Genomic DNA, 21,174 nt, shown 5'->3' with positions numbered 1-21,174 from the left:
GAGACTGTTTCTTGCTCACTTCCCTCCTACTTGTAATAGCTCTCATTCTTGTTATGGAGGGAGCCCTACTCTGTCCCTTTTCCAAAGAAACACATTTCTGCATGCAGAAATAATTTGCCATTTTCCTTTTTCTTGCATTCATTTGGTGCTTTCCATTCTAGTATTTCACACTCTGTAAGTCTGTGTATACCTTTTGCTGGCCTTGCATCCCTAAGACTGCTGTTCCTCGTGGTGACTGTTTCTGCAGAGAAATTATAGAGGGGCTATGGAGATTATCTTCTAACTTCCTTCTGGTGTAAGCAACTCGCAGGTGCAGGGTGTGCAGCTATGGCAGATCACTTTGGAAGCAGTCTTCTCTAAGGATCAAACATCTGGTGAACAGCATTTCCTAATGTTTAGTGTCAGGAGTCACAGCAGTCAGTCATTAGCCACAACGATGGGCAGCTCAAAGGTGAGCCAGTGTGTTGTTTTAAGGTTGGCTATAGGTGTTCTACTTGCATCTCCTTCCTTAAGTTCCAGCATTGCCTCATGCAGTGAGTTTATTTGGTATGTGCTATGGTGAGATCACAATGAGGATGTGACTGAATACCTTGCAGTGCATCTTTGATAATCACAGTGCAGAACCTGGGTTTTGTTTTATAATGCCAGTCACTCTCCTCTGTATTTTTATCAGCAGCACTGGATTCTGTTTTTTACCTATTCCTCTGTCCATAACTTTTCAGAGAAACATATGTCATAATCTTATTTATTATCTGAAAGTAAGAGCTGCATCGGTCTCTGCACCCAGTCGTGTTCTTAGATTGGAAGCATTGCCACCTGCAGCTCTAACCACCCTCCTTTCTCATTATAGCAGCATTCTTAGAACCCAGTCATTTCAGGTGTTACCAGAAGATATTATTATAGAAATGCTTGCTGTAGTTAATGTTGCATCAGCATTTTTATTTTAGTGTTTTGTATCAAGCCTGTAACCAAGCTGTAAAGCTTAGGGGAGGCAGCCATTTTGATCTGAGAACCGGCGGTCAAAAAATCTGACATCAGAGGAACTCTGTCAGCCTTGATAAACTCTTATTTGTTGTTTTAAATATAAACTAATGGTGAGATTTAAGGGTTGTGTATATTAAGCAATCTCTTGCTCTGCTGGAAATCTAACAGCAGAGTTGCCTTCAGATTTTCTGAGGTGATTTCTGCTTCCCGGAGGGATGTGCTAGAGAGCATGTAGTTACAGGAGCAAATCTCCAAGAGGGATAAAGCAGATGTATAAGATTTCTTATAGCCCTAATTTCTATGAATCAAGCTGGAAAGGAATGCAACTTAAACCTAAGATCAAGAATTGGATTCCACACTGTTTCAAATCTAGCAGTGAACAAATGAGTTAATAATAATGCATTAAACTCAGATAGGAAAGGTGTTTGACAGGAAAGAAGGAAGGCTGTTACAGAATAATTTAACTCATTTCCAAAACTGTTGTAGGCAATTGTCTTGTTGTCATAACAGTGGCAGACAAGCTTGACAGTTGCAGGTGTGCATTTGCTGCAAATTCAGATACATAAGCATTTCAGATATCCTTTAATACACCTGGTTTTCAAAATTAAGGCTGAAAATCTCAGGAGGTACTGAGGTACCTTGATCACTCCGTTTCACTCACTGATGTGTATTATCTGACAGACCTAGGGTGAGCCCTACTTTATATTTTCAAAGTTGCTGCACAGAGAAATCGCATGGTAACTGCTTTGTAACTGTACTCAGGGTGTTCAGGAAGAGAAAGAGAGACTACTGGAGGATATAGATGAGATATTATGTCCTCGTTTTTATTTTTCACCAGCTCCATGACTGTGTCTACTTTTCTGTACATGAAAGGATTCCTCGGTGTGCAAGTTATTCTGCCAAGTTGTTCGGGAGTATTCAACATACAAGGAAAATGTAACGTATTATGTGGGACCCGCCATATTTATTAGCATCTCTGGCTCTGTCGGATTGCTGCAATGGAATCTTTTGGGAGATAACTCCTGAAGCTAGAGCCAAAATCTTGAGGAGCAGCAGCCTTATACTGTAGTTATTACTGTGGAAGCTCTTGTCTCTCGGGTATCCTGTGATTTTGACAATTGCATCTTAAGTCAGATACAGCTATCATATTACTTGGAAGGGAAGATATTTTCATTCAAAGCCTCCAGAGCTATTTCTGAAGTGCAGCAAGGGACTGTGCATTCTCAGAGAGGGTCTTTTACCACAAAGATGTCCAATTCAGATGTCTCTGGTGCCATATCTCAGGCAGAAGTCTTTTCTGCCTCATAAATCTTCATCGTCTAACTTCAAATACCCAGACTTGAGTTTCTAATGTTTTCTAAAAAGTGAATTAAAGGAAGAGGCCACTGTCCTGTCAGCTCTACTTTGTAAAGGACAACTTGATGACACTGAAAACCATATAGCTTTAAGAATACATTTAATTCATTCGCAACGTGGTTGTATGTTGATATGTGCATCTCTGTTATAATTACTGAATTAGTGCAGTGTCGGAGAGCAAGAGTTGGCCCTTACCAGGTGTTCTGAATAAGATTTGGGCATTATAAGAAGCTTTGATGTAGTTTAATTTTGATTTTATTTGTTGGCAATATAAATGTGGCTTCAGCAAAAATAAAAAGCATCTTTGGATAGCAGAATGATCCTATTCAAATAAAAGAAATATTCCCTAAGAATTAATTGAATCAAAGCTAATTTCACTTCATGGCTTTGTATTACAGTAATTTCCAGAATAAGAGCCCATCCTGATATGTATATGTGTTACGAACTTTCTCGTTACAACCTAATAAGAAATGAGACATACTTGTGGCAGGGAGAGAAATATACCACAGAGTCATCCTTCAGTCCTCAGCTGCAGCACTTACCCTTCAATACAAAGCAAATTACAGAGTCCAGTGAATTAGAGATCACTAAGGGTCAGAAAGAAATCGCCTTAATATCATGGTGGTTCTCTTTCTTCTCAACAGATGACATATTAAAATATGAAACTGAAAGACTGCTGTGAAGTTGTTTCCAGCTGTGCAATGCTCTCTTGGAATCCCAACATTATGCCTGTTAGAAATAGATTTTTCTCAGCTGAGAGTGGTGGATGGTTTACAACTTTATCCACGACAACACTCAGAATGAGAGATATTTCCTAAACGTGTAAGCAATCTAATGGATAGCTAAGCTTATGCCATTGCTCCTGGATGGGTTCTTTTGGTTGCTTGTGTGACGTTAGACCCCTTCTCACAGTCTACCTTGCAGAAGATTCTCAAGGAATTGTTCCACCAACAACCTATGTGAGAATGTCAACCCCAAGGATCTCTGTGCCTCTGTTGATTGTCAATTCATTCAACATTGTGCTTGTGCATTATACTGGAAAAATTATAACTGCTCCAATGCAATTACTTTTTCCATATGAAAATGCTTTATTTCCACCCAGATATTGTGCAGCAGCGAATATGCAGTGGTTCAGTTGCCAGCTATCAGAATGTGGCTCCCATATTAGGAAAAATTAACTGCAGCGTGCAAGCTTGTTAGGAACTCTCTTGGCTTCCTCTGCAAGTTTCTTTAACCAGGCTTGTATCCGTTTTGTCAGTTCTCTCTTGCACACTTTTGCAAGAAAACCACAGGCATACCACAGGAGCTGGTCTCTGATCCTGGGTACTGTATTATTGTCAAAGTACAGTAGGGCCGTTCTGAATCAAGGGGAAAACAAACCACCGTATGAATTTGTATCTGTGGGCACTGATTTGTATCTTGTATTTGAAGCATTTTGAGCAACTTGATCTTCAGAAACCACTGAATCTGAAAACACTGGCAAAGTGTTGTCTACTGCTCTTTACATACAAATAAGCTTGCTCTAGCTGCACATATGTTGGTGCATTTCCAAACGCTGAAACACTTCTCAGAGAAAACAGGACAAAACAGAGGAAATTCTGATACTTCCTAAGCACGTTCTCCATCCTGTGTTCTTCTTGTATTGCGTACGTGTCCCAAATCCTGTCCAGCACAAGCTAGAAAAGCTTCACAGCTCTTGAAATATTGGTTCTGAAATACCCACTGTTCAGCATTGAGCCACTTTACTAATAAAGCACCAAACAGTGCGACATGGTGCCTAAAATGTCAAGCAAATGCACAGTATAGTTTATTTTTGCATTCTTTGTTTTCATGTTCTGGCTTTTCAGGCTCTGTATTCCTGAGAAGACAGTTTCTACCATCAATACATACTATAGGAAGTAGAAAGAATTTTTATCTATGGAGATGGTTAGTTAAGCTCATCAGAAAGTGTACTAGAAAAAGCATAGACTGCATACATGCATATGTGCTTATGCTGCTCTACTTTCAGATGGGCTGTCACGCTCTCTGTCCTTGTCTCTCTGACTTCCTCCCCTCTCAGTGAGTGTTAGAATGTGTGAGCAGAATCTCTAAATTCAAATGAAAGTGCTGTTACAGAGTACAGTGCAAGAAGACTCAAAGCAGGATGCTAAGCTCTGATGATGTTTTGATCCCTTACTTTATACTGTCTTTTTAAAGAAAAAAAAAAAAAAAGGAAATATCTGTTTGGCTGAAAGCGTGTTCTCTCCTTCAACAAATACATCTGGTAGTTAAAAAGTCATTCTCCTGGGTCTGTTTCCTGAGCCTAGTTTCAGATCAGCTTATGGTAAGTTGGAGCACAAAATAGGCTGTGTGTTTTTGTCAGATAACCTGAAGGGGTCTGGGAGGAAGCCTTCTCCCCTGATAAGATCTGGCACAAATGGCTGGATGCATCACTAGAGTTAGTGCTTTGGTTTTTGCCTCTGTAGAAGCAGGGAATAAAACTAGACGGACGATCTGTCTGCTCCAGTACAGCAAACTCTGCACCTCTGTACAGAAATGTTAGATCCTTTTGTTATTTCCTTTCTCTCTGAAAATACACAGTGTGTTGATGCTGACTTGTTTTGAATAGCTGCACTGTGAAGTGGCATTGCAAATGAAACATCATTGAAGACTGCGTGCAAGAACATATATAATATTTGCACACATTTCAGTTGTCATTGTGGTCCTTAAGCCTTCATTTAAAATGTTTCCAGCCTTCCACAAGTGCCTGAGCTTTGCTGAAGAACTGATGACCTTCTGAAAGTAGCTCCTTTTTGCTTCATGTACAAAATGTTTTTGCAGGCCAGATACTGCCCTCATTTCTACCTGTGCCATCCTATGACTTTCCCAGAGGTTGCACAGGTGTAAGTGGTGTCAGAGTTTGAAGCCCATGAGGCTACACAGCTGGTCCAAGAATCTGAACTTAGCAGTGCTGGCAGTGCCCTTTTACTCTGTTGTGCTGTATGACTAATGAAAAGCTCTGACTGAGTAAGGATTCAGGTCCCCGATCAGTTTCTGAGATGCTCTAGTCTTTGTGTTATACTGTCACATAAACCAAAGGATATAGAAAACTCTCTTAGACTCAGATCTGCAGAACTCCACAGTAATCTTGAGAGGCAGCTGAAATCCTAACGCGAGCAGAAATGAGACTGCAAATCCTTTCAGAGATGATCTGTTGAGTAAGAAGGTGCCATCTTCACAGTGTCGCATCTCAAGAGTAGAACAACACATTAACTATCTCAGAAGCTGCAGAAAAACAACACCTGGATGTGTAACAAACGGACAGGTTTATTCTGGGATCACAGCATTATGGATACAGAACCTTCCTCAGTCTGTCTCCACGATGTTTGTTTTTTCCAGCATGCTCCTGTAGCATTCTTGGTAACTTGGGCAAGCCTGTAAAAATATCCTCATTTGGTTATATTGTTGTTTTGCTTTTTTTTTTCTTCTCCAAATGCAGAAAAGTCTATTTTTTCTATATTTTCTACAATATTTTCAGTTGGCTTTTAAAGGTAATCTTAATTCTTATACAGTAAAATATATTTTAAATCTATGGGTAGTGCAAACATTTCTGAAGTATTTCTGGTCAAATTTCATTCCTGATATATTATTTTGAGATGACCCCATCATGCCCTGGTATGGAGCTCATTAGCTGGTAGCTTTTCTGGTATAAGTTGGCAGAGGAGAGAATCTATTAGCTAGTCCTAATGACTAGGCAGCTAAGCAAGGCTGCTGTAGACAGTGATTGACAGGTAGAATCAAGTCAGGATAGCTCATTCTTCCAAGCAGAAATAAAACAAAAAGGGACGAAAGCTTTTTTGGGGAAATATATCCTGGAGAATTCTGTCTCTCTTCTGCTCATCTTTTTTTTGCTCATCTCTCCTTGTTTGTAGTCTCAGAGCAGTGAGTAGCAACAAATGAGCAGTTTCTGGACGTTTCTTTGGTCTGCGAAGTTATTCTCTTTACATTTGCTTCATTTTTCACAAAATGTGCACTTTTCCCAAAGACTTATTTCTTGAGTTTATGTAGCTGACTGCAACAATTGTTCTGTAAATGGAAGCACAATGCTTTCCATCATGTACTGATATACAAGGGAGAGCGGAGGAACCCATACCTGCTTACCTTTCCTCAAAGACAAGAAACAAAGGGCATTTTGTTGCCTTCTCTTCTTGCAGCTAAAGGTGAGCTAGGAGCTGGGTGCTTGGATAGCTGGTTGAGATGGAAGGAACAGGAGGGATGGCCAGCTGCCACTGTTCAGTTTCCTAGATACAGCTGCTTGATGTTATGGCTCCCAAGTATTTCCATCACTGTTCAGTTTCTAGAGAGATTTGCAGAAATATGTCAGCTACTGCCCCCTGGCATACAGAATGAATCCTGGCATTTGCTGAAGTGAGGTTTAAGCACGTGAGCAGTTCCACCTGTGCTAGCACAGCAATGTTCACACACTTAATTTAAAGCATTTACTTAAATGCTTTGCTAGGCTGGGGCTGCATGTCGCTGGAGTTTACAGATTTCTGAAGAGGCAAATAGCAGTGTGAAGTCTTTGGGAAGCTATTTTCTTAGTCATTTTGAGTATCTTTAAAAAGCGCAAGAGCAAGAGAGCAGTTATCTACAAACTCAGTGCCGAGAAGGAAATAAAACAGCACTGGATCAATAGAGCTGAGGGCTTTTTCTCCCACACCTGCTTTATCTGAGATTATCAAAGCCAACAGCAATGATACCTCTTCAGTTACTGTCACTAGGCAGAGCCTAACAGATATGTTCCAGCTGTTTGCCCTCAGATTTCACTGTCTCTGCCGGAATACAGCAGTAATCTAAACCCCAGAGACAAGACAAAAGGGCTTCTCAGCTGTCTGTGGCAGGTTGGCGTGAGAGAAAAGACTGCAGACCTCCTCACTGGGAAATGTGGCCAAAGCTGCAGAGGGGCTGCTCGAAGATGGAGTGGGAAGGTAATGAAATGCATCTGGAGGTAGCTGCAGCGTAGTGCATAAATTGACTTTAAACAGGATGGGAAGGATTGAAGAACTTTCCCGGAGTGAATGATTTTGCAGATTATTGATTTGGGCAGCAGTTTATTTAAACATTAAAACTCTGAATGAAGCAAGTTACCCTGAAGAAAAATGTGTCAGGTATCGGACTTGTTACAGCTAACTGTTTAGCCTCTGAGGACTTTGTAAACTGTCCAGATATATTTATTATAGAAAATATTTTTCTTGAGGAAAAAATAGACTGTTTTTCCCCTCCAGAGTACACTGTGATATTTTTTGAAGCCGATGCTTGAATTTTGTCATCTGTTATCATTACAGTTCCTGTAATATGTATGTATGACTGTACCCAAGAATTTGTAACCTCTCTGTATTTCCCAGGGACAGAGAACAAAAAATAACAACTCAGAGAAAAGACAAAATTACTGCAATAGTAAATAGCAACAGTTGTACCATTACCCATCGAGATGTATTATTGTACTTAGAGCCATCTCTGTGTAGTGCCCCACAGCAATATGTAAGCTCTTAGAAAGGATCTGTCATTCAGAGCTGGAGGGGAGCTTCAGGACAAGGAATGACAGAGCATGTTCCTGCATTCCTCACCACTCCTAGCAATCTGTGGATACTAAATCCCTCATGCTTCTGTGTTTATTTGCAAACAAGGTAGGTGAAATACAAGTCAGGCAGTTAGGAGTGGGGGAGGTTATGGAGAATACTTATTCTGCATTTCATAAGGACCAAATCCTCAGGCCTTGACAGAGCTAAGCGAGAGGAAGGTTTGTAGGAAAAGCAAGTGAAACAGCCTCCCTCCTTCCTGATAACAAGGGTGAGGAGAGGTTCTCCTTACACTGAATGGACAAAATGGATGCTTTGAAAATCCCTGTGAGTGCTCTACAGCTGCTAGTGCCGGTTTGAACTTATGTCTGGGTAGTGACATAGCAAGCTGGTTCCTGGCAAATGCCAGGAGCTTGAAGTTGCCTCTGTGTGCATCTGTGCACAGGTAGGAGAGAGGAGGGCTTGGCTAGACAACTCTGAGTATCAGAATCAGATTTCTGACCCATCAATCCTGAAACATTTCAGTACTTTCCTGTTTTTTGTAGCAGAAGTGCTATGTCAGGGCTGGAAACAGCAATTGAGCGCCTAGTGGGAAAGGAGGGCCAACCCAGGGGAGCTCAGGTGCATGCAATGTAATATACCTGAGTGACCAGAAGGGGGGGAGCCAGGATTCACCCCTTCTCAGACCTCATTTAAGTGTTGGCAGTGGAGGTAAGGGTATCTCATAGGACATCTCTGTGCATCTGAGGCTTTCCAAGGGTAAGCATATTCTTTCCTTTGTTTCTGTGTCTATGGCTGCTGTAGTCTAGGACTTTGCTACTATGCTGCAGTTGCTGTGCTTTCCATCTCGTTATTGTGTTACAGCCTTTTATGTGAACTTTGTCCACATGAGCACTGTGGAAGTTCAATGAGTTTGTGTAGTCAGCCACAACCAGCATTAGATGATCTCCCAGGTTTTGCAGTTTCAGTTCAAATAATTCCTTAGTCCATTTCTATGATTACTAGCCTATCATTTCTGCTCTTCTTCCTTTCTTTCATATTTAATTTCACATTCCTGGCCTTCATCTTGCAGGGCTTCCCATGTCAAACACCAACACATTACCTTCTAGTCTCTGGTGAGCAGTCCTGTTCCCCTCACAGCACAGCCTCCTGGCCAGCTTGCAGCCTGCGTGCACAACAGTGAAGGGGAGTTCTTAAAGTATAGCTCAGCACTGCATAACTCCGCTCCAAAAAGTAGTTCTAATTCAAACCATGATGTAGTTTGCATATAGAAGCTGTCTCTCAAGCTCTGATAGTGTTTTAACCTATGTCTTCTAGAATTCTCTCTCCACCTTCTCTCTCTCAAGTGTCATTGGACCAGTTTGGTCAGTGCATGGAAGTGTTTCACAGTAATGCAGTTTGCATATATGTTTTGTCTGCTGCTCTTCAAAGACCCACAGAATGTGGTCAGCAATCTGCTGCACAGAGAGAATAGGAACAGCAAAGGGCTTATTAGTACTGGACCACCTGCAATTCATGTGAGTTGAGTGAACAAAAAAAAAAGGAGTACAAATTTAAGTACTTGATATTAAAACTCATTACTTTGGAGATGTAGCTACTTTGGGTTAGCTTACTCCCAGGAAATGGTCTTAGTGGAACGTCCACTGTCCAAGTTGTATGGTTCCTTTCCCCTAATTAGCAGCAAAAACCCGCCTGTTCTCTCTCCTACTGAATTCACTACTTTGAATTAGCAAAGCTTGGTGCTTTTTGTTGCCCACTTGCATTAGTGGGCATTGGGTCTATGCAAGTAATGCTGCTGATGCAGCAGCTCAGGAGTTCAGCTGCAGTTACCTGACTCACTGCCATAAACAACTGTTTCAAAACAAACATAACACAGTGAACATTGCATCAGTAATTTCTGACTATCCCAAAACCAAGTACTGTGAAGCCAACAAACTTGGCATTGAGGTTAAATTTAGAGGAAAGAATCTAAGAAGGGCATGTTACTATCCTCTCTGTGACCTGTGCTGAGGACCATGTGTGAACAATGAAGGCACTGCAGAACTTACTGTACCTCATCAGTTTGAAGAGTTCTTTGTTGGGTTTAGTTTGCTTTTTTTGCTTGCTTTTCTGTTTTTAAGGTGGCTTATAATCTTTTTTCTTGGGTGCAGGAAGCTCCTGCTTCAGCCTTGATTCCTATCCCATCGTAGTTCTATTTCTTAAATTAACTGTAATCTGAATTATCTCAATAAATAATGCTTTTCTGGGAAGGCAGGTAGCACCAGAGAAGAACACTTAAAGCATCTCTGTCATGTATTCCACCTTAAATTTTTGATAAGTACTCTACTGCAATTCCACATCCCCAGAGCTTTTCTTTTTAAATATTTAAACAATAAAAATTACTAAAGCTCTAAGAATGATGTCTCATGATACTCAGTGACCTGAAGATAAGCTGTATCAGCCTTCAAGAAGATACAAAAAAGACTTTCACATAGAAGGTGAAGAAATATAGTTTTACTAGACCTCTGCGAGTGAAATCACCCAGATTCTCTTATGCTAGGACATATTATCTGACAGGCAAGTCCTGGAAAATGCCTGTTGCCTTAAGTTGTACACAAGTGAATAATTTAATTTTTCCAAAATGGGGATGCTCTGCTTGGACTTGGGGTGTGATGCAGCTCTTATACCTTGTCTTACAGAGAAATGGCTGAGAAATAGCCCCACGTTCTCTACCATTTCTCAAGGGAGGATCAGTGCTTAAGGTGGCTGAGTTAGTTTTGACTGTTTCCTACAGTTTTGCCGGTGGGTTAGCCATTAGGACCTGCAGCACTGTTACAGTCAGGCACAGCATGCACTATAACCAGCCCACCCCAGGAGCTCTCCTGCAGTTTGTGCATTAAGGCTTTGGGCGATGCTGCCCAGGGATGTTTCACACTAATGCTGCTCACTGGAGGTGGTTGTTTGAACTGTCCTTTAAGTTAAAGAAAACAGGTTTGCTCAATCAAAATAATTTTGTGTTGAGAAGGAGTGGCGAAGTGAATCATTTAATCTCATAATGTCTGTCTGTCATACTGTACATTTCAAAAGTATGTGTTTCCAATTACTCCTTGTTATAAACCTCAAAAATAATTATTCACCTCTTCTGTTAAGCAGGGAGACAAGGTCTGACTGTCCTTGGCAAGGGGGAGGGGAAACCTATTCTTTTGCTTTAACACTGTCAATCTGAAATCTTGCAATAAGACCTAGCCCAGACCCAGGTTTCTCTGTGTTCATAATGAGCATCATCTTGCACAGGCAGCCCCAGAACCCCGAGTCCCAGTTAGCAGTTGCTCCAGAAAGGTTTGCTTGGGTGCAATTCAGATTCGGGCCCATCTATGATGAGAAGCCCAGATGGTTTCGTGCAGCCAGGCTTATACTTTTTGTTTTGTTTTGTTTTTTTTTTTAATGTGTTTCTTCAGTGAAGCTGAAATCTTTCCCATTACACCTGGTTTTTAACCCTTCCTTTATCAAAAAAAGCAGCCAGATGGTGATTTGCATTTCCTGGGGGAGCAAAAGCAGTGGATGCTAACATGGAGCTCAGTGTTCCCTGAGCATCTCCTGCTTGGCTGTGCTGTGTGTGGTTCTGGGAGCCCAAACCAGCTGCTGAGTGGCACTGCATTTTGTGGCATCCTTACCCTGCATGGACTGGTCCTGCTTGAACCCATGCCACTTTGTACAGGGAAAACCATTCCATGTTTACTTCTAAGAAAGCCTGGTTTGCCTAGAAAGATGGTGTGAATCTCTTTGAGATAGAAACATATCACATTTTTATGTGTGAAAGTGGAAGAAAACGCTTTTGTGTGTTACTGGTTTGTTACATGGAATATCAGTTGTGTGGTCCCTGACACGTCCACAGCAATATACAGCTGTGCAAATGGACATGTTAGTGGGCTTTTGTCAGCTCACATCAGTCAAAACAAGCGCTGCCTTCTGTTCCTCAGCTGCTTTGCCCACGCCTGTGCCCTCCTGGTTTCCTTCCTCAGCGGAATCCCTTTTCTGCTCTCATTCTGTCCGCTACAAATGGCTGAGAGTGGGAGTCAGCAGAAGCAGCTTGGTTTTCATTCACACCAAGGGCAGCAGCAGATGCATAACAGCCAGGCCTCCCAGCGCTTCACTGGGGCACAAGAAACCCTGCAGTAAGCTGGGGGAGCTGGATTAATGCTGGGGAGAATTTGGGTTTAGCTTGTTTCTCCAGTGCAAACCAAGTCTGATAGGAAAGGAGGCAGTGGCAGGCTGGGTGGGATGGGAACAGGTGCTGGAGGGGCTGCTCTGTGGTGCAGTGGGGCCCCTGGGGGCAGGGGGCTGCTCTGCCATTGCCCTGAGTGCTGGCATGGCTGGGCTCCAGAAAGCCTTGCTGTATGGCCCACACTGTTCTTTGTGGCACCGTGCCTTCCCAGCAGCCACATCAGGCTGGAATTTTCTGGAGTTTGTTGTTCTTCCATTTGTTCAGAGCACAGCAGGCTGAGGGGAGGCCTATGGTGGCTGCAGCTCCTTACGGGGAGCAGAGGGCAGCGCTGAGCTTTGCTCTTCAGGACAGCGACAGGGCCCAAGGGAACCACATGGAGCTGTGTATGAAGAGGGGTGGTGAGCTTAGGGACAGGGTCTGCCCCAGAGAGCAGTGGGCATGGCACAGGAGTTATTGCAGTGCACCTTTCTGCTCTTTATTTTACTGAAGTTGCTCAAGAGCACTTCACAATTCAGCAAATGACCAATTTGTGTGGACTTTTTTTATTCCCTTCATTTTCTTTTTTTTTTTTTTTTTTTTTTTTTTTCACTCAGTGTAATTTTTACAAAGACTCATTTATTTCTCCCCACTTCCATTTTTAATCCCCCGATGTCATGGTTGGCTACATAAGTAAAACACTCTTCCCCTCTGGGATTTCTTAGTCTTTTGATTCAGAATTTCATTCTTATGAAAAACCTTTAAAAACATGGTCGTTAAAACTTCATGGATAATCAAATGGAGTGATGAAATAGTCCCCTAAGAGAAAATACACTTCAATATGTAAAATATTCCCTGCAGATGTCTTCGAAAGCGTTCCCTCTCCTCCTGCAGTTCCCACTAGCAATATGACATGCTTTGCATTGTAGATGTTTTTCCTAAGTGTCAGGCACTGGGACTCCTCAGAAACACCATCCTTCCCTGTTTGCATTCTGTGCAGTTTAACCAAAGGGATTTCTTCCGAGGGCATTCAGAGGCAGAGCTGGGGATGGATACAGACCAGTCTTCTGTGCTATGTTGTTAAGCAGCCACATGCAGTCCTGTTTGCTAAGCAGCTACGTTAGATAAATAAGGTAAATCTCCAGCACAGAAGCACTCACTCTGGGCTTTTTAATGTGAACATGGGATTTTTGCCTCAGCAGTGCAAGTAAGCATGTGCCCAGGGTGTCCTTGCAGGGACTTGCCTGTAGGTTTGGCTGCAGCAGAGCAATGCCTCACGCTCTGGCTCTGTTTACTGCAAATGATGCAGCCCACATGATACAGCAGTCTGACATCTAAAGCTTCCCCTTATCAGTTATTAATTTGAGTTTGACGAATGCCCTGAGGTGGGATATTTAACAAGTCAAAATAAAAAGATGCTCTGACCACTTGTATGGGAAATTGGTAATCACAGCCTGAACCTCTGATTAATCAGCTGAGGCAAGTGTCAGGTCAGCTGTGGGAGCACAGGTGAGAGTCATTTAGCTGTGCTCCTGGAAGGGGTGGAGCTCGACTCCACCTCCTCTAGACCTCATCTAAGGGCTGACCCCCCAGTGAGACAGCACCTTTTGGAGATTGCTCTCTGGTGGAGATTGCCCCAGCTTTTCCCAGCAAAGGCATCCATACCGGTGAGTTTTCCTTTACAAATAACCTTTTGAATTGCCTTTGCTATCATCTTCATATTGTTCAACCTGCAGTGCAATGGAAAGCTCGCCTTTGTTTTGATTCATCTTTTATCTTGATATTCACTTTGCTTTTCTGCTTATTTGAAATTCTTACCACCAGCTGTGGGATAATAGTCAATCAGGGTGTAAATGTGATGTTTAAAAACCAGGGTTCCTCCTTGTCTTCTCCTCCTGTATGACCTGATCCTGGTAGTTGTAGAGCTTTATGTTTTCCAAATGGCTTAAGGGTCAATAATCATGACTGCTGTCATGTAAAACACCATCTGTGGTTCTGGCTTGGCTGTGCTATGTTCTGGAAAGCACAACACATGAGCAATAGTTCAGATTGTGGTAATATGTTGTTCTTTCATTAGTTCTGTGTGTAGTTAATATGAGCTAAGAATCATGCATCTCTTCTCTGCTGTTTTTCCTACCACTGGCGTGGGACCTGTGTGCTCAAATGTGTGATAGAAGAGAGGATATTCGGCTGGATGCCCCCAGTCAAATAGGCTCTTGTACTTATTGCACCATGCTTTGGCTTTGTGGCTTTTGATTCAGTTACTGCTCAGCAGAACTTTATGCTACAGTAATGTTTTATCCATCAGTATTATTCCTCTCTGTCCTTCCAGATCAGAGTCAGTCATAGCAAATGTTTTGAGAAGAACTGTATTTGTCTTCCATTCATGGGTTTGGCGAGAACCTTCTGCACTCTGCTGTTATCAATCCTTCCTTTCTCACTCTCTCTTAGAAAGGAGCTGTGAGAAGATGGAATTCCTTGTTAATAACCCCAGCCTGAACTCTTTGGGCCAAAACACTGGGTAACTTCTTAGAAACTTGGTTAGGTTCCCTAGGTATGATTCTGTATATCCCAAGAGGAGTTACATATCTGGAGAGAGAGAGAGAAGTGGGATGGAGGGAGGCAGTGCATGCACACATCCAAATCCAACTCAATTCCATGAACAAGAAGCTAGGTTTTATTTACAACCTTGTATGTATGTAGGTACACATTGAATTCTAGCTCACTACAGAGTCACGTTGTTGTTTTAATAGATACGTGTACAGCATGTTCATTTGTCTGGAACCTCTGAATTCTTCATCAACGAGACTGACAGATGATAGTTCTGACCAGGTTGGCAAGGTACTTTTGGATAGATTTCCCAGTATTTAAGATTAAGAAATGAATTCCCAACTCTTATGCAGACAAAAATGTCGAATGATGGAAGTGTAATTAATTTACAAAAAGAAAAAGAAAAAAAAAAAAGCAATGCTGCTTTACTTTTAACTTTCTTCTTCAGGTTTATAAGCTCTGGGTTACAAACTCCACACTTGGATCTTGCCTTACTAATCAGATCTGAATACAAAAAGCAAACAATCATTACTGAGTGAAAGACTGAAGTGTTATGTGACTGTTATTTGTTTTCAGCAGTTTACTGGGTGACTGTAAAAGAAAATTAGAGATGAAAACAAAAGTTGCATTTAGTATCCTTACCATGACTGCCTTCCGGAAGGATCCTGTCACAGAGAAGGGGAATTCTTAAGGAAAACAAAACTATGAGGTCAAACTTCTTGTCACATAAGTAAGAAGTAGTATGAGTGTTGCTTCTGACTATTGCCAAACTAGAAGCAGCAACAGCAGAGGATGCAAATGGTAGGTCCAATTAGCTGCCATCCCTCTGTTTCCTCTTGATTAGCTCTGTGGAAAAGCTTGTGACTTGTGCTGCAGCTGGAAAATGGGAGGGGGCCTCTTATCTGAACATTTTCTAGGTGAGTGATCTAATTTTAAAGACTATTGGAGAATTGCATCTCTTCTTCATGCCATTTTTATTTTTTGCTTACTGTGAATGGTCCTGAAAGGAAGTTTATTTTAGTGCTTTTTATCTTTCCAGTTATATTTTTAATGCTGTGGACACTGCTGTATAGGCTGAAAATACCTTCCCTGCCTTAGTTTCACTGTTCTGTGCTCCTCTTCTCTTTGGGGAGCCTTTACTTGCTCTCCTGCCTGCAGATGGAATCACAGGCTGCTGGTAGAGGGTCATGCTTCTGAAGGAAGCAAGTGGTCAAGGGATGGCTGCTCTGAATAGCTTATGATTTTATGTTGGACTGGGAATCCACCTTTCCTGGGCACTTAAGGTCTGTAAGTGTCAATGGCAAAAAGCATTTTTGAAGGTTGTGTTTATATTGGACACTACACTGTGATGGGTGATGTTATTATTTTTACTGCAGTTGCCTCTGGGTTGCAGCGTGCAGCTGAGGTTCTTTGGTGCTGTACAACTTCAGAGCAAGGAAATCCTGCCCCTGCTCTGCAGAACTCACAAATAAGCATAAGGCAAAACTCAACAGGTGGGAGCAGACAGAGTAACAAATAATTGATTCAATTTCGTCTGCGTCCTGAACTAGCAGATTAGTAAACAGCCAGAGGTCCCAACTTGATTTTGAGCTACACACATAGAAAGATCAAAGCCATATATCTGGAGTTTGATTTATGAATTAGCAATATTCTTAAAATAGCGGTTAGCTTGGTTTGCAGGCTTTTAGCTGTTCCCAGGATTTGTGCAATCCCACTCCCCACCCGTACCTGTCCTCAAACCTCAGTTTGGCGGTTGTTGTTTGAAACCTGCTGCGTGGGATGGCAAGTTGGTTGTGCCAGTGAGTCAGCAAAACCTACTTCACACTTCCCTGCAGGTTCAACAGCCGCTACAGGCAGAAGGTATTTCAGGCAAATGCCATTAGTCTGTTACAAGCTATACAGGTCTAAAGCAGTTTGTGCAAACAGCAGTACTGAAAAAACTGGTCATATGCAGTGCCTGGGATTTGTAACTTCAGAGGCTGTAGGAAATCCTGACTCAACTTCAAATCACAACTGGATGAGTGAATGGACACAAGGATGTACAGGTAATCTGTTGTGTAAACACATGCATAGGGTTTTGCGGCTGTGACAGCATGAAAAACGAACTTGCTGCATCTGAACTCCTCCGATATGGTATCACACTTAGTCAGCTGTTTTCTCTTCTGTGTTTGTTGTGTGCAGACAGGACTTTCCCCAGAGCTCCTAGTGTGGGGCAGCCTGCCCGCAGTGGCACTGGGACAGAGAAACAAGCATGGCTTGGGAAAGGGATGTCTGCCAGCTGAAGCCAGCAAAACTTGGTTCCACCGAAGCCACTACTAAACTGCAGAATTCAGAGCTTTTCTCTGCGAATGGTTGAGGCTGGTGAACTAGGTTGCAAATAGGAGACCTGGTCTCCAGCAGTTTCCACACACTGCTGCACTGATGGGTGCAGCAGAGGGCAGTAGCACTAAGGCGGGCAGAAGCAGGGAGGTAGAAGTGCAGGGAAACAAAAGTGGGGTAAATTTTGGTACCCATAATTGTCATTGAAGAAAAATGGAACATTAGCTGATGTGTGTGAGCGTGCAGGTCATCTGGTGCCTTTGCAACAGGGCAGTGATATAGGGCAGGGAAATGGGAGAGGGAAACAGCAGGGGCCTGTAGCATCAGCTAAAGCACCATGGGCTGTGTCCTGGAGCTCTCTGAGCTAGCCATGTGTAGCACCTATTGCCTAGCCAGCCTTGCTTCTCTGCACTGAGCATTCAGCACTCAGCTGGAAAATTCTGCAGCATTTTACCGTGGCAATGGCCAGCTCTGTGAAATGAAGGGTCAGTCCTGGCAGCGGCACTGTTCATGTTTTGCCTGTAGCTGTCCTGTAACATAAGCCTTCCTAGTGGAAAGGGCTGCCACAGCCTATTCTGGTGGTGCTTTGCCACTGCTGTGTTGGGCTGTATTCACAGCCCCGCTACTACTGAACAGCAGAGACAATTGGAGAGAAATGTTCTGTATGGCAACACGAAGTATATATCTCTTGGCAAACAATTGCAACGAGCCTGGCCTGAATTTTAAAGTAAAGCTATTAATTACGTGCCATTGTGCTAAACATTGATGAATTTCTTTGTGGTGGAAAATATGTGCACATTTCTTCTAGGCATTAAAGCCTTTTCTCTTTGCTGGTGGTAATTAAAAAACAAGGACAATATGACTGGCAGAAGGGAGTGGTTTTTTTTTTTCTTTTTCTGAGGAGACATAATTTATAAATTAAAAGCGGCGTGTCTGAGCCAAGAACAAGCTGAAGGGTGGTCTTCTGAACTGCGTAATGAAAGTCATCAATGAAAATGAAAGATAAAAGATGAAAAGCATTGTATTTTTTTTTTTGTTAGAATGAGCTCTTCTTTTTTTCCTATTCTCTTCAAATTTCATGGAGCTGAGTTTGTAATCCTTACTGACTGAAAGGGACAACTGGTCAAGACAAGCTCCTTGAAGCTGGCTTTCGCAGGAACACCTTTGAGTCATTGACACTTCAAAATATGACCAGACGGGATGCCACAGTGTCAGGGTTGGCTGTGTTCATCTGGGTAAGCCCTGCCTCTACAAACCTGACCTAACCTGACCTAACCGAACATAAGAGAGTGGCTGAAAGCCCTGCTAATAAGCACAAAGAGTAACTATCTTCTGACAAATACACATTTACTTTACAAATGAGCAAAGATCCAGCGTTAATGTCTAAGGGGTGCTTTCCACCATTGCTGTAGGTAGGGCAGATATGTGCACCACGCGATGTTTCCCAATGTAAATGTTTTCCCAAAGTCTACAGAGCTGTATTTCCCCCCCCCAGGTCTCTATAGGAGGAGGTTGTAGCCTTGCAGTTTCTCATTGCTGGAGGGGATGGCTTAGGTGATCCTGCTCTGTTGTGGCTGTGGAGGATGGAGCTCTGTGGTCAGTTCTTTCCAGTTGTATTTTTGTTCTCTTTCTGGCAGCACTGTGTTATTCTGCCTTGTACATGTCAGCCATTTAACAGTCTCTTTATCTTCAAGTTAATTAAGATCAGGGCTGGCTGAGCACTTTTCAATTTAAAATAAAGAGCAAAGGCAACATTCTGTTTTCAAAACTATGTCCCTAAACTTCCAAGTTCTTAATGAAAATATATGGGGTTTCAAAGACCTTTCCCCCTGTACTTCTTGTTCTCTTTCTGTTCTTTGTCCCTTATTTCAAGTTTTTTGTTTTTTTTTTTTTTTTAAAACTGGGTACAAAACTGGAAAAAAAAGGTACAGAGAGATGGGAGATAGAATTTTTTTTCAACTCTCCCCATGCAAGTACCTGACTTTCAATCAGTGCAGGTTGGAACCAGCTGCAAATTCATTCCCGTAGCCCCAGTACGCCTGCACTGTGCAGCACCTCTGCCCTCTTCTTGATATTTTTAGCCCTGCTTTTCTTAGCTAGATCTCTGCTCTTCCTCTGCATTAGAGGACAAAGTAGCTTCCTGTGTGGTTTGCCTGTTCTCACTGCCCTTTGCTGACCCGTGGCACTTTTTCCTAGAGGCAGAAGGATGAATGTTACTGGTATTCCAGCTCAAGGCACGACACTGCTAGAAGGCTCTGATGATGCTGGGTATCACAGGAGCTCTGAGAACTCTGCTAGCGCTTTTAAGAGGCCTGATTATGCAGTAGGTGTCTGTCTTTGTGTCCCTACATTGCATTACTGCGGGGGAGATGAGTGGGAGATGAGTTCTCTCAGCTCTTGGCCATTAGAACAGTCGGAGTCTGGATTGCAGCATGTATTGCCTGGGGCCGTCCTCCCACTTGGCATCCCCAGCCTGGCGGGCCGATCCCTTCTGGGCTGGCTGCACGTTGTCCTGATTCAGAGAAGCATCAGCTGCCTTTGTCTGCCACGGCTGCTAGCAGCTTTTTGCTGCTGGCAGCTAACACAGCTGTACTGTTTGCATGTCTGTTATTGTGGGCCTGGAAAACACAGGGAGGGTATCCCAGTGCTGACCCTGTGTGGATGATACTAGGAGGCCAGCAGCTTCTCATTCTTCTCCTTCCTGCAGGCTGTGGCCAGCAGATCTTGCCCAGCTCCATTCCTGGACCTCAGCTGTCCACTTTATTTTTTTCTCTCTTAAAGCCATTGCTAAATTTTGAATCTTCCAGAGATTATTAGATTAACTATAGAAACAGTGTCACAGGGCCCTGTCTGAAGACAAGTGAGAATGGGATGCTGAATGGGAAGGTCACTGCTACTTCCCCAAAGTGATGATTCTTTTTCAGTCCTCTACATGCTCGTACTGTTAGTAGCTGTAAAGTAGCAGGGCCTTACCAATGTTCTGTCCTAATCTAACAAAAGAAATGAAGTTGATGGAGGCTTTGCTTGTGTTTTGTCAAGTGAAGAATGTTTTGAGAGGGAAGCTGCATCCGGGTTTAGTCTGATCTCTGGGTCATTCCTCTGGCAGAGAGGAGGAGCTGACTTCAGTGCGCTTGGAAAACATCACCCATGGCAAATGGAACATGTGAGGATCAGATAAAATCTGAAAGATAATAAACTTCTTTGCTTTAGATACGTAGGTGAGGTTTTGTTTTCTTTAAAGATCTTCAAGACCCACAGAACCGCGTAAGACTGTACGATACAGGCAACAAAGAGGTGCTTGGTGTGATGCAGTGGAGGTGAATGGCCTGAGGTGTTTGCATCTGGTACAGGATGGCTGCTCTCAGTAATGCTCGGATGGTCCATGGGATTCTTCTGCAATGTTTAGGGACAGCAAGATATGTTTGTCTCTGTGGTCTGAAGTGTTTGTCTGGGCAGCCTGGAGGGAACACAAAGCCATCAGATCCACTGGGAGCTTCCCACAGAGCTGCAGCTCCGGGACAAGAGGCTACAAATGCTGTGGGTTGCGTTGTTGTCTTTGGGTCTTTCAGTGCTTGTTTTTAAATCTGACATGGAATTCAGAACATATACTTAAAACAGGAACTGCTCTCTGTGTGACAGAGTACACAGATGCAAAGAAAATAAATAGGAAACATAATATGCAAGTTTTCACTTGTGTTGTACATTTTTTATTAGTATGGAGAGGTCCCAATATGTCTTATGTTTTTTTTAATTGTTCTTTCTTTTTCTTCTTTATTTTGGGGGGGGAGGAGGCATTCCTCTCCCAGAAAAGTTTAACTTTACAGTGAAAGAAAAAAGAAGAAAGCTCTTCCACAATGGCTGTATTATTTAGGCTTCTTATTTTAGTTCTACCTATTGCATGAGCTGGCTGTTTTTCTTACAGAGCTTTAATGCAAAGTTTGAAGTGGAAAAAGTGACCTTATTATGAGAATACCTAGCAGACATTCAATATGCCAGCAGGACGAGGCTGGTAAAGCTAATGGCTTGAAAATTCAATTTCCAATGGTACTTTGATTTTTCTTTTTAAAAAGAATTTCTCTTTGCAGTAAATTGACATTTAAATAACATGTCTAATTCTACCAGCAGAAGTATTACAAGGCAGTGGTGTTTCTGTGTCATCCTCTTATGGCTTTTAGGGTAGCTGCCTGGCATAATACAAAATAAAATAAAATAAAGGAAAACAGAACA

The sequence above is a fragment of the Excalfactoria chinensis genome, chromosome 10 (assembly GCF_039878825.1).
Source record: "Excalfactoria chinensis isolate bCotChi1 chromosome 10, bCotChi1.hap2, whole genome shotgun sequence".
Classification (NCBI taxonomy): Eukaryota; Metazoa; Chordata; class Aves; order Galliformes; family Phasianidae; genus Excalfactoria; species Excalfactoria chinensis.
This window is presented reverse-complemented; position numbering follows the sequence as displayed.